The sequence below is a fragment of the Antechinus flavipes genome, chromosome 4 (genome assembly GCF_016432865.1).
Source record: "Antechinus flavipes isolate AdamAnt ecotype Samford, QLD, Australia chromosome 4, AdamAnt_v2, whole genome shotgun sequence".
In the NCBI taxonomy this organism is placed as follows: domain Eukaryota; kingdom Metazoa; phylum Chordata; class Mammalia; order Dasyuromorphia; family Dasyuridae; genus Antechinus; species Antechinus flavipes.
In genome coordinates, this window is record NC_067401.1 from 350,491,734 (window position 1) to 350,505,613 (window position 13,880).

The window sequence follows — 13,880 nt, forward strand, 5'->3', positions numbered from 1 at the left end:
CTTCTATTAAAACTGATGAGCAGGATGCTCTCAGGAAAACCTGGAAAGTCCTCTATGAATTCAAGCAAAGCACTATGTGGTAAATGACTTTGCTGTTTTCAGCAGTACAATGATCCAAGACTACTCTGAAGGACTTATGATGAAAAATGCTATCCATACCCAGAAAAAGAACTGATTGTGTCTCAATACAGACTGAAGCATACTTTAAAAATTATTTTTCTTTATGTTTTCTTTTACAATATGACTTTTATGGAAATGTTTTACATAACTTCACATGTGATTTCTCAATGTGGGAATGATGGGGAGGAAGGAAAAGAATCTGGAACTCAAAGTTTTTGAAAGAAATGTAAAAAGTGTTTTTCATAAATTGGGGAAATATTAAAATTTAAAAAATACATAATCAAACTACAGGAAAGAAGGTCTTTTTTGGTATTTGATAAGACTATGTTAAGCTGAGGTGAACTCTAAAATGATTAGTATCTTTGAAGAGAAACTGTATCCAAAAAAAGGCTTGAATTATATGCTTAATGATAAGTCATTGGATTTTGTTCTAATTGCTTAGGATTCCCATTTCTGTGTGGGAAATAAGCTATCTATTTCATATCTTATTTACGCTAAAGCATTTTAAAATTGAACTAAGATTTTGGGGACATCCTCCTCCCTATTGAGTAATTAATTTACTTCTATCACTTTGGGGGTAAGGTCCTGGATTTGGGACAAAGGTGGATTTGTTCCTTGGGAATTTGATGTGTATATGTTTGTATGTAGAGTTGGGAGAAGTCAGAATGAAGTACTGGGAAAGAAAATCCTGTTATGGAGAAGCTATTTAACCTCAGAACAATGAATTTAGGACAAAGAGAGAGGGCAGGTAAAAAAATGGGAATTGGTGAATTCTTTAGCTCTTGTGGCTTGAGGAGAATGACCATATTCTATTACAGTGGCTTCTAGTTACTGTGATTTTATCTATTTATACATACATATTCATGTATATATACACATACATTATGAAGCATTTGTATATACATATATATATAATTACTTATTCATTCATATACACATAAAGCTTTTTATCTAAGCTTTATCTATCTAAGCTTTACTTATACTTCTATATTTCTCTCTCTCTCTCTCACTGTCTCAGTCTCAGTCTCAGTCTCTCTGTTTCTGTTTCTCTCTCTGTCTCTGTCTCTGTTTTTCTCTTTGCCTTTGTCTTTGTGTGTGTCTCTCTCTGTGTCACTTTGTCTCTGTCTCTATTGCAATAGAAAATCTTCAATAAATTATTAGATATTAGAGAAACAGGAATAGAATAAAGTTAGCTACCTCTGAGGCTTGTTAGATATCCTTTTTCTTGCTACATTATTATTTCACCTCCCTTTCCAGTCATGCTTCTCTTTGAGGTCTTTTATGCCATTTCAAATAATTACAATATGCTGTAACTGTCTTTGTCCTTTGAGTAATCTTAAATTGAATTATTATGTGTATTTGAGAGAGGCAGAGAGATGGAAGGATAGAAGGGTGGAGAGGGGGTGAAGAATTGGGGAGAGAGGAGGAGAGAGAAGCAAATATAGGGAAAAGAGAGGGGAACGTAAGTTTCCGAGAAATAGCTGCTCTCTCCCTCATTTGGTTTTGCTTCCAAAGGTTCCTTTCTTGCGATCTAAAATAAACATTTATTTCCCCATACTTTTATTTCTTAGTGCTAGGTAGAAGAAAATGAAAGAAAAAAGAAAAAAAAGAAAATTACTCTTAAGTAATCTTCTTCAAGGATGTATTTTTCAGATTAAAAAAACAAACAAACCCTCAAATCCATTAAGCTTGAAGCAGGATATGCTATAGGAAGTGCTGCTAATTCTTTAATGCTGGTTTTACATATTCAACTTAATGCTATGGAGACCAAATCATTTTCATTACTTGATTGTCCTACATCCTTTTCTGATCATACATATCCTTAAAAATTGGACTAGATCAGAGCTTCTTAGCCTGGGATCCATGTAGAGATTTCAGGGAGTCTGTGAACTTGAATTTTTGGGAAACAACACTTACATTTTTATTTTCATTATCTTCTAATTGAAATTTGACATTTTCTTCAACAATTTAGAAACATGATAGGAGGGGAGAGGAAAAGGAAGAGAAAAAGAAGGAAAAAGAAGAACTGATCTGTGATTCAGGAAGATTTGTGTTCAAGTCTTGCTTTTGTCACCAATTAGTCATTTAATCCTAGACAAATCAGTGTCCCAGTCAATTTTTAGATTGTGTAAGTTATTGAACTTTTATAGATACAAAGAAAATCATAAAAAATGACATGAGTGAGAATTTATATAGTTCCTTAAGGTTTAAAAAGTGCTTTCCTAACAACAACTCAATTATAAATACTTTTTTTTTTTTTTTTTTTACAGTTGAGGAAGTTAAGACTCACTGGGATGATATGACTGGCCCCTAGTCATTCAGCTAATATCAGAGCCAGGATCCAACCCAAATCTCCTATTTCCTTTGTCAGTATGATGAGGAAGCCCTGGGAAGAATGTAGATAATATAACACTTGAAAAAACAAGGGAATACAAAGCCTTGGAAAAACTTTGCTGCAGAAAGTCAGCATTCCTTAAAAAGTGGCTTCTCATCTTGAATAGTTTGGGTTTTTTTTTTTTTTTTATCCTTATTACCTATAACATGCTTGCTTGAACTCATTTTGGTGGATTGTTTTCCAAATGAGGAAATGTTAGAGTAGTTAAAACCTGTTGTAGGTTTATCTCATTATTCATTTCTATCTATTCTAAAGCAATTTCAGATGATGGAGGGTCAGGAATAAATCTTCAATTCATTTTGGGTTGTATTCAGAGATTCTGTGGCAGGAGAGTGTTCCAAGCATCCTGTCCTCACTTGCTGTTTGTTCTCTCTTAACAAGTGTTCTTGTTCCTACTCCAAGTTCTTGTCTGAGTTGTCCATCACTTTATTTAGTCTTGCTGTAAAAGGAAAGATGACATTTTTCATACATTCATATAAAGGCTCATTTATGGGACTGATAATAGCTGCAATGTATTCTCCTGGATTCAGTTAATTATTTAGAGTGGGGATTTTAAAACTATTTTTGTGTCATGGCAATCTTTTTTGACAGTTTCTGAACTTTTCAGAATAATGTTTTAAATGTATCAAGTAAAACATATAGGTTCACAAGCTAAACTAATTATATTGAAGTATAATTATACACACACACACACACACACACACACACACACATATATATATATATATATATATGTATGTATATGTATATATATGACAAGTCCATGGACCCAATTTAAGAACCCTTGACCCTTGATTTAATGAATCAGAAGAGTCTACTTTCCTGTCAGTGTTGAAAAATGGAGATTATGTTGCCTATGGAATGGCATGTGCCCAGGATTTTTCATTTTTCAAAGGAAAACAAAAGAGACTTATTAGAGGAGGTGTGAGAAAAGCTCTTACACCCACCTCTTGTCTCATCTGTCCAAGTCTGTGGGTAGTTATAACAAATCTGGAGCCATATTTATTATTCCTGGATCTTTGTAAGAAGCCACATATGGGATCCTTTGTTCAGAATGAGAAGGGACCTTATAGGCCAATTAAGTCTAATCGTATCATTTCACAGATGAAGAAATTGTCCAGAAAGAGATTAAATGGCTTATCCTTTAGGAAGCAAAAGGAGTGTCAGTACTATTTCTACTATACTATGCTGTCTCTGATCATTATTCTCAAATAATGTGTCCCTTTTCTATTAGGAATGGGTTTATCCCACCCAAATGCAAAAGGTCTGTGTATGTGAGTATGTACTTGAATACAACCATCCTTCAAGAATAAAAGGATGGGAGCATCTAGGTGGCACATGGATAGAGCACCAGAAAGGATCTGAGTTCAAATGTGACCTCAGACATTTATTAGCTATAAGTCTCTGGGCAAGTAACTTAATCCCAGTTGCCTCTCTCCAGAAATGGAAGGATGAAGAAAGGTGATAGGTAGGAAGAAAAAGGAGAGGGAAAGAAACAAGTTAGGATAGATTTAATACAGTCTTGGGAAAAGAGATATCAATGAAAGAGATATCAATTAGTCTAAAACCAAAATATCCTGTTCATTAGAGATCTTGAGACTACCATTTGTTATATGGCTGGAGTTCCATCCTCAGAGATTAATCTGTTTTTTGATACAATTGAAGGAGTATGACTCTGGACCGTTTTGGATTGTCTTTTTTTTTTTTTAAATCAAATAATTCTTTCTGAATAACTCCTGTTTTCCAGTTTATTTATTTATTTATTTAGCAAAATCTATTTTTCTCCCTCTCATGTTCCCTATTGGGGAAAAAAAAGGAAAAGAAAATTCTTAGAATAATTATGCTTTAATTTTTCAGTGAACAAAAATCTCCATTTGTTTATACCCATCCTATTGGGAGCCTTTTCCTACTGATTTAAAAATGTTTCTTCTCTGACTCAACTTGCCCTCACTTACCCACCTCTGTTATTTCTGGTTTTTAGCCTGAAATCACTCTTCTCTGAGATAAATAGTGGATGCTTGTAAAATCAAGGAATGCAATTTATCTCTCTGCTTTCACATCCAAATCCCTACTTAATTTCTGAAAGTAGGTTTAATGTTAACCTACTCTGGCTGAATCAGTTCAGGCAATAATAACTGTCACTGATGCTGGACATAATTCCTACGTAGATCTAAGGAATCTTAAAATACTTTAAACTTTCTTATAGAACATAGAGCTTCTTGAGATTAATTACAACTTTGTTCCTAATTTCCATTTTCTCTCCAAGTTTGTGGGACAGAAAAGATTGTTAAAATCCATATTTGGTTTAACTTGAACCTTGTTGAAAAGAAAGAATGAGGATAGGTTTTATCAGACACCTGTGACAGCTATTTAAGGGTCATTTAAATTACATTCCAGCAGAGCCAGAAGAACATTGTACACAGTAACAGTAAGATTATATGATGATCAATGCTGATAGACTTAGCTCTTTTCTGATCCAAGACAATTCCAATAGACTTGAAATAGAAAATGCCATCTGCATCTGGAGAAAAAATTATGGAGATTGAATATGGAACAAAGAATAATATTTTCACCTTTTTTGTGGTAGTTTGCTTTTTCTTTCTCATAATTATTCCCCTTTTGGTCTGATTTTTCTTGTACAATATGACAAATGTAGAAATATGTTTAAAAGTTAAAAAAAATTACCTTCCAGGTATAGATGACTAAGAGAAATGGCACATTCCTGCTACTGTTGGCTATCAAATTATTTTAGTTTCCTGGGTTCTTGTGGAAGCTGTATCATTACTCAAACAGTTCTCATGTTCCTGAGTATAAAAACATTAGAATCTTTAATTCTCAAAATAAGATAATAATGATAATAATAAAAAAATCTGTCATCCATACCATGGAGGATGGGGGCAAATGGCATTGAAGGAGGATTCTAGCCAGATTGATATATGGTTCCCTGAGAACAAGGGATAGCTCTGAAGATCTGACAGGAGCTCTGAAACATGAACTTAGTTCTGGAGAAATTACTGGTTGGGTTAACCCTCCAAACAATTGTTATGGTCCTATAAGTCTAGAAAATCAATAGGGTGGGGCATAGGGCATAGGATGGTTCTACTAGAAACTGTCCTAAAGATATACTTGACATAGATGCTGGCAAAAGGAGTGCTGCTCCTTTGTGTTATAGTACCACAAGAAAGCAAGATATATTGGATCAAATCAGAAATACCACCCCCCCCCTTTCCACTACTTAGTAGAAATGCTTCAATGTAGATGCTCATGATTAGATATAATTTTCATATCTTAAGTATGCATGACATGGACTAAAGACATGAATACTTTATTATGACTAATAATAAGCTTGTCTAGTAGCATTTTAAGGCTTGCAAAGAAAAATTGTTATCTGATTTAATCCTTTCAACAACTCTGTAAGATAAGTACTATTATTATCCCTATTTTACAGATGCAAAAACAGGCTCAGAAATTAAGTGACTTGTCCAGAGTAATATACCTAGTCAGGACACTGACTCTAAAGCAGGATTTTAATTCATTTCTTTCTGACTCCAATGCTAGTACTATGTCACAGCAAAATCAGAGGCAGACCTTCCAGTTATAGGCAAAGACTCAACAGCGACACTATCTGCTCCAGGTCACACAACAATATTTTGCCAGTACAAGACAATAAAAAAGAATAACTTTATTTCTAAATTTTTGCTGTTGTTAGTCATTATAGTGATGTCCAACTCTTTATGACTCTATTTGGGGTTTTCTCAGCAAGGATACTGGAGTGGATTGCCATTTCCTTTTCAAGCTCATTTTGTAGAGGAGGAGACTGAGGCAAACAGGTGAAAGAAGTGACTTGCCCAGGATCACACAGCTAAATCTGAAGCCGGATTTTAACTCAGGAGGATGAGTGTTTCTGACTCTAGACTATCTCTGTAACTACTCTACCACCTAGCTTCTAGTAGTAATAGTAATGGTAGTAGTAAAAATAATGATAATTAAGATTTATATAGTGCTTTAAGTTTTGGAAAAGACTTTAAAATTATTATCTAATTTTATCCTCATAATACCTCTGAGAAGTAAGTACTATTTTTCCTATTTTACAGGTGAAAAAACAGAGCAGATAAAAGCTACATATCTAGGCTTACAGAGCTGGTAAATGTCTGCATAGGATTTGAACTTGGGTCCTCCTTTTTCCAGATCTAATATAAATAATAGTTATAATATAGATAATATAATTATCCAGCGGGTATAAATATTTTTCCTATTCATGATTTTTACATTTATTAAAATAAAAGAAGAGAGGAAAGAGGGAGAAAATTCAGAACTGAAAACAAAATAAAATTGAATTTTAAAAATAGCAACTTAAAAAAAAATGTGCAGAAACTAAAATACAGGCAGTCAAAATGTTGTAGAGATTATAAGATTTAACAATGGGTGGATATATGGATTGAATAAGAATAAGGAGTCCAGGATATGTTGAAACTGCAAACCCAATGTGGAAGATGGTGGTATCTTTAACAATGAGAAGTGAGTTTTTGAGGAAAGAAAATAGATTTTGTTTTGGACATATTGAGTTTGAGGTGCCTTTTAATAGCCAATCCAATCACATAGATCAGTAGTTCTCAAAGTATAGTCTAGAGAATCCTGGGGATCTCTGAAACCCTTTTAGAAGGTCTACAAATTCAAAAATAGTTTTTATTTCCAATATGGTAAATGACTATAAATATAATCCAGATAAACAAAAACTCTTTGGAGAGATCCTCAATAATTTTTAATAGGATAAAGATACTGAAAACAAAAGTTTGAGAACCACTGACATAGATGATCATGCAAGATTAGATCTCAGAAGTAAAATGAAGAGTAATATGGAGATGGATGTCATCTAGATAGGACTGGTAATTAAACCCGTATGAACCCAAAGAGATTTTTAAAAAAAAGAAGAGAGAAAATGTAGAGAGGAAAGAGAAGAGGGCCTAGGATAGAGCCTTTTGGTAGACCCTCATTTAGTGCAGAGGATATGGATAAAGATCCAGCTAAAGAGAACAAGAACAACTGTATTTAATCAGTTTTGATGAGACTTTATTTAATTGGAAACACCTATCATCCTAACATTTTTTTGCTGATATATCTACAATGTTTTAGAAACAAAGCTTCTGCTAACCTTTTTGTCAGATCTTACTAAAGCTGAATTAGAAAGGCGATCAGAAGATTCTCTTATTTGGAGATTTTCTTTCCTCCCTACATTAGACTCCTCCCAAACATACCACTCTGAACAACATCCTCTTGTATCTAATAGACAGATACTCTTCATAAAAAAAAGAAAAATGTTTTGGCTGAGATAACTGACATGTCAATGTGCATTGGTGGGGGGTCTAATCTTCAGCCATTTATTTCCTAATTAGGAAAATTGGAACTGCTAAGTGTTATTCTGGGTAATTGCCAGACATGCATGTTGGAAGGCAGTGTCTTGTCTCAGTGGTCTAGCACACCAAAAACAAATTCTTCCTGTAGGCCCTCTGAAGGTACATTGTTTTTATCTTCTCTGTTTTTTGTTTCTAACTTAAAATGGTTCTGGATTGAGATCCTGTGTGGTTTATAAATTATACAATCTCTCCTGCTTTATGTTGCAAAATACATGAATCCAGATTCTGTCCATCTGTGTAGGGTTAAATGGAGTGTGAGGATTCCGGCCAAGGAGGCTGTCTTGCTTACAGCTCCCAAAGGAAAGTAAGCTCAAACTAGAGGGATTATGGTTAGTTGGGGGCTTGGGTTTTCAATGTTGTTTCACACAGATGTCATAAGGGAGTTTGAAGTAAGCATCATTAAATGATGAGTAGTTTGTGTATCTGTGTTTATGTGAACATATACATGTGCACAGCAGTTTCCCTAAGGCAATTAAGCATCCAGTCTTTTCTGGAGTACACCAAATGATGCTTTATTTATATTGGCCATCCAAAAACCTATGGGAGAATATTGTGAAAGGCCCCCACCAAAGGCTTTCCCTGAGTTCATACTTTGAGCAATTCCAGTTAAATTGTATTTCACATTTATCATTGGGTTGTTGTCTGCAGCAACCAAATATTGTGCCATGAAGATAAAATTTCATTGGCTTGATTCCCTCCCTGTTCTGCATCAGTGCAAACGTCAATGAATTTAACCCATTTACTTCTCCTTTTCACTGAAACAATTTAAGGCTTTCCCTTCAACACAGAGTATCCTTTGTTATTTTACAGTTTAGCATCCAAAGGGAGGAAGGAAAGTAACATTTAAAAAAACCCCAGAGATTTAAAGATCGCAGCAGTAAATCTTTCCTTTAGCATTAGTGTTGGCTTTCCCTTTGTCAGTGTAGAAAACATACCACTTAGGAGGTGAATTTTCCTCTCCAATCCATAATTGTTGTTTGTCCTTTGTTCTTAAAGAGGTCCAAGATATCAGGAAAATCATATAAGTGAATTGGATCTGAGTGATCTTCCTCTTTCTCCTCTGGAACCATCTGGACCAGATATAGATATAGATATAGATAAGGATGACTGGAGATGGCTCTGGAGGCAGTGGGAGATTCTCTTTTTAAGTTGTCTTTAACAGTCTCAGTTTGATTGGGGCAACTAAGGCTAGGTAAGAAATGAGGCAGAGAATAGTCTTTTTTACCTAGCCAAAACCAAACCAAAACAAAGGAAATATTTTAGCGGGAAGAACCCTAGGTTTCTAGCCAAAACAGTAACAATTGCTATCTGAGGCAATCAGGGCCAATACAAAGACCAAGTTGGTTTGGCCTGGATTTCTTTGTGGATCAGTCAATGAGAGACTGAGTAATTTGAGTTTAAGATTGGTCTTTAAGAAAGAAATCTGGCTCATGAGCTCTAAGATATCCAGGAAAGAAGGAAGGAAGAAAGGAGAAAAGAAGGAAGGAAGCTAGCAAACAAACTAGGAAAGCGTTGCTAGGACAGAGATGATTCCTTATCATCTAGGCAATTAATATTCTATTATCATAGGATACTTATTTCAACTCTGCCAATGGTTATTGATCTCCTTTGTATATCTCAGAATGACTAGTTACCTCATCTGTCTGTCATAAGCAAAGAGGAATTAATAGATGTCAATACCACTGTTGACATGAAGGCAGCGTGGTGCATTGGAGAGATCATTGGCTATAGAATGAGAGGACTAAGTTCAAGAACCGCCTCTGATGTGACTCCAGGCAAGGTACTTAAAATTTCTGGACTTCAGTTTTCTCATAAATAAATGAATGAATTGAATTATGTAGCTTGTAAAATCCTTCCAGGTCTAATATATCATGGTATCAGCAAGGGGATGAGAAGAAGGGAATTTTTAGGGCTAAAATTCTCCATAGAATTGATTCCTTCTCTTCCCAGCATTATAATATTGGGAGCCTAAACCTCACTGGAACATGTAAATATTCTTTCTTTTCCAATTCTGCTGTTTTGAGGGTAGAAGGAAATTTAGCAACCTTCTTTTAGTTCTACTTATAGACAGGAACAATAGCAACATTTATACTTAAAAATTGTACTAAACATTCCATTTGTCCATCCATCTGTTTAATAGAATTTGATCTCCTGGAGGGTAGGGACTGATTTTTATTTTCCTAATCTCACACATAGTAGGTGTTTCACAAACATTTGTTGAATTGAATGAAGTAAGAAGGAGAATTTGATGACCTCCAAGATCCCATTTATCTCTACACAGAGACACAGAAAAAAAAAGCTATTTAGCTATGAAAGAATTCCTTACACAGCTACCCCAGTTAATAATAACACATGGTGGGTCCTCCACCCCTTCCTTCAATATGTCTTTCAGACTTCCACATAATAAGAGAAATAAACAGGAGGTGAATATTGCCATCCTTCCACATTCTTCTCTTGACGCTTATTTACAAGTCCTCCAAAATAAAGTGAGGTTTGCCTCCTAGATTGAATAACATCCAAAAAAAGTTTGTCTTGATTCTTAGCTGTTTGTTAATGTTCACACACTCTGGCCTTTATTAATGGCTTCTATTGCTTACTTTACTTTGGCATTTTTCAATGGTTCCCATCTCTGACTGTGTCTCTAATACCTCCGAATGACCCTATCACATCCTTTTTTATTCTGTTTAACTTCTGGGGTTTGAAAAATTGTTTGCTATCTTCTGCTAAATCCCATTCATGTAATTAAAGCTCACACAGAGCCTGTGATATTTCCCACTTTACTGTAAATGCACAAAGTTTTGTTTTTTGTATATATCTTGAAGAAAGAAAGTACATGTTATTTTAAAACCTGGTTTTCAAAGAATGTTTAGCTAAACAATCTATCATCAACTGGTCTGAATGAGTAAAACAAAAAATTCACTTTATCCAGTCAAGTTCAGGATGGAGGCCTTTATGGCTTAAGTGACTCAACATTGTTTCCTAAGGTAACCAAAAAGGAGCGTCCTTTGGCCAACAAACTTGAACTCATATAGTGTGCTTCCTTCATGGATATCCATCTGCTAAGTCATTTGCATGGGAATTCACAATGTCTTTGCTCAGTGAATGGATGGAAAGGAGCCTTGCTAGGTATTTTGAATGGAGATAAGGGAAGGGAGTTCTTGGAAATGTTGATGTAACTTGCATAAACTTGTTTACAATTCACTGACTTTTGGATATATGATATTTGGAGTGGGAAGAATTATGCCAGATATGACCAGTGGAAGTTTTTCTCTGGAAGACATGCAGAAACATGGGGTGGGGTAGGGAGAGAAGGTAAGAAGTCAGTCATGATGAGACAAGCTGTTAGGAGCATATATTTGTACAACCTCCTGATATTATAATGATGGCACTATGATTACAACACCCAGAAATGGGAAGGTATTTTGCTATCTAACAGGTAGATCATCCTGGAATTATCCTGGAATCTGTATTCTTCCTGATACCATTTAATCCAATCTTTTGCCATATTTTGTCATCTCTACCTTCAAAATATTTCTCGTGTTTGCCTCTTCTCTACACACAAAACTATTAGCTATCATCACTTCTACATTATTGCAATAACTTCCTTAAATTCGTCTTTATGTCTCAAATCTCTCACTGATTCAATCTATGCTATAACAATCCTAAGTAATTTTCTTTTCTTTTTTTTCTTTTGTTTTTGTTTTTTCTTTTTTGGTGGAGGCAACTGAGGTTAAATGACTTTCCCAGGGTCACACAGCTAGGAGGTATTAAGTGTCTGAGATCAGATTTGAACTCAACTTCTCCTGACTTCAGGGCTGGTGCTCTATCCACTGCACCATCTAGCTGCCAAAGTAATTTTTTTTAGGCACAGATCTGATTATGTTGCTCTCCTAATCGATCAATGCTAGTGACCCCTGAAAGATAAAGCATAAATTTTCTGTTTAGTTTTGAAACCTTTAAACAACCTAACCCCAAACTATCCTTTCAGCCTCACTGGACATAATTCCTCCTAGCAGACTGCACCTAATCATGATGGCTTTCTCTCTATTCCATTCTATTTCATTTGCTATGGCCTTCCCTGGATGACTCCAAAGGGAGTCCTCTCTTTGTCCCCTTCCAATTGACCAGATTGAATAATCATTTGTTCCAATTCAAATTCAGTGTCTCAGGGAACTGTGAAATGAAAATGGACTCACAGTGATTTTAAGGTGTCCTGATACATTGATATCCAGAGAACTGGTAATCAAAGGAGAAACACAATCATCAGCAGAGGGCAGCAGCTCCAGCTAACTGTGGTGATAATATAGGAATCCTTTAATATTTTTCCTCACAGCAACCCAGTAAGGCAACTAGTTCAAGTATTATCCTTTCCACTTTTGCAGATGAGACAATGAGAGTAATTAGTAATTTGGCCAAGATTATCAAAAATCTCATATAAGGTCCAGAACCAGGATTTCAAAATTGATTTACCTCCTGTCTGTAAGGTCTTTTTTTTTTTTTTTTTAAATTGCACTTCCCTTTTCCTTATTGCCTGGAAAATACGGGAAACTGAGAAAGAGAGAAGGGAACCTGATGATTTAGTGTTTTATTTTTTATTAGCCTTGGGTAAGAAGGATAAAAAGCAGGTTAGTGGATAGTGAGCAGGGTCTACAATCAGGAAGATCTGAATTCAAATTTAGACACTTACTGGCAATGTGAATCTGGGCAAGTTACTTAGCCTTGTTGCCTCAGTTTCCTCATCTGTAAAATGAGCTGGAGAAGGAAATCAGTATCAAAGAAAATCCAAAAGGGTCATAAAGAGTAGGAAACAAATAAACAACAAATGTAGTGAAGATACTCAATGGTTTCTGCTTGCACTTCCACACTATGATTTTCACAATATTGTTAGGATCTGTGGTTTCAGGGATATAAGAATCTCCAGTCATGGAAAACTCCTTTTTTGATCCAGATCAGTAGTTTTTCTGTGACTTCTGTTGTTAGAGAGCTGCTCAGGGTGCTGAGAGGTTAAGTGATTTGTGCAGGCTCACACAGCTAATGCATGTTGAGGTGAGCCTTGAACTCAGCCTTATTAACTTAAGAGCTCCTTACTGAGTCCAGCCAGGCTGCTTCTCAAAAATATTTTTTGGACTGGATATGTTGTTTTCTTGGTCTCCTCTAATAAGGAAACTCTTTCTCCCAATGCAGGTTGGAATCTTCTCTGGCACTCTAAGTCTTAACCAGTAGCCTGGGACCTGGGATTGACTTTCTCAGGGCCACACAATCAGTGTAGAGACCACATGCGTAAGCAGGCAATCCAAACACTTTCATAGCTAAAATTAGACTTCTAATGTACCATGGCTATTTCTGGTTGATTGTTCATGAGCTGTTCACTTTTGATTGTTTGTTAGACTTTTTTGCCTAATAAAGAATTAAAAAAATTAAGTTTTTAAGGCCGTGACATAGCAAACACAATTAAGAAACTAAAACAAAAACATGTATAACCCATTTTAGATTGCTTACCATCTTAGGGCAAGGAGAAGGAAGGGAGTGAGGGATAGAATTTGGAACTCAAAACTTTTTAAAAATGAAGATTAGAAATTGTTTTTACATGTAATTAGGGGAAAATAAAATATTATACCCATAGATACACACACGAGGATTGTAGATACATATACATACTTATATGTATATATATATACACAGAGAGAGAGAGAGATGCATATTTATATATAAATGAAAGTGAAGCAAATTTTAAGGTCTTTAAATAATTCAATGACCTTGCCAATGCTCAGCAGACAACCTAAATTGTTTTGTGTTCCAAGTACTTTTTTCCTTTTCTTTTAAGCACTGGATATCCCTAGAAGGCAATTTGAATCATGTATCTCTGACATTTATATTCAACTTCCCAAAATATTATTTTGTAAAAAATGTCAAATAACCTTTAGGAAACTTTTCGTGTACCTCATTTTTCT

At 35.1% G+C, this 13,880-nt stretch overlaps 1 protein-coding gene across 1 annotated transcript in view; it reads left to right on the plus strand.

Annotated features, from left to right (window-relative positions):
• LOC127562389 (solute carrier family 22 member 1-like) overlaps nucleotides 1-13,271 on the plus strand; it is a 64,630-nt gene extending 51,359 nt beyond the window's left edge. The window contains exon 12 of the mRNA XM_051998052.1: nucleotides 13,114-13,271. The gene's annotated coding sequence lies outside the window, so the exon portion shown is untranslated. The remainder of the gene's footprint in view (nucleotides 1-13,113) is intronic.
• The last annotated feature ends 609 nt before the right edge of the window (nucleotides 13,272-13,880 follow it).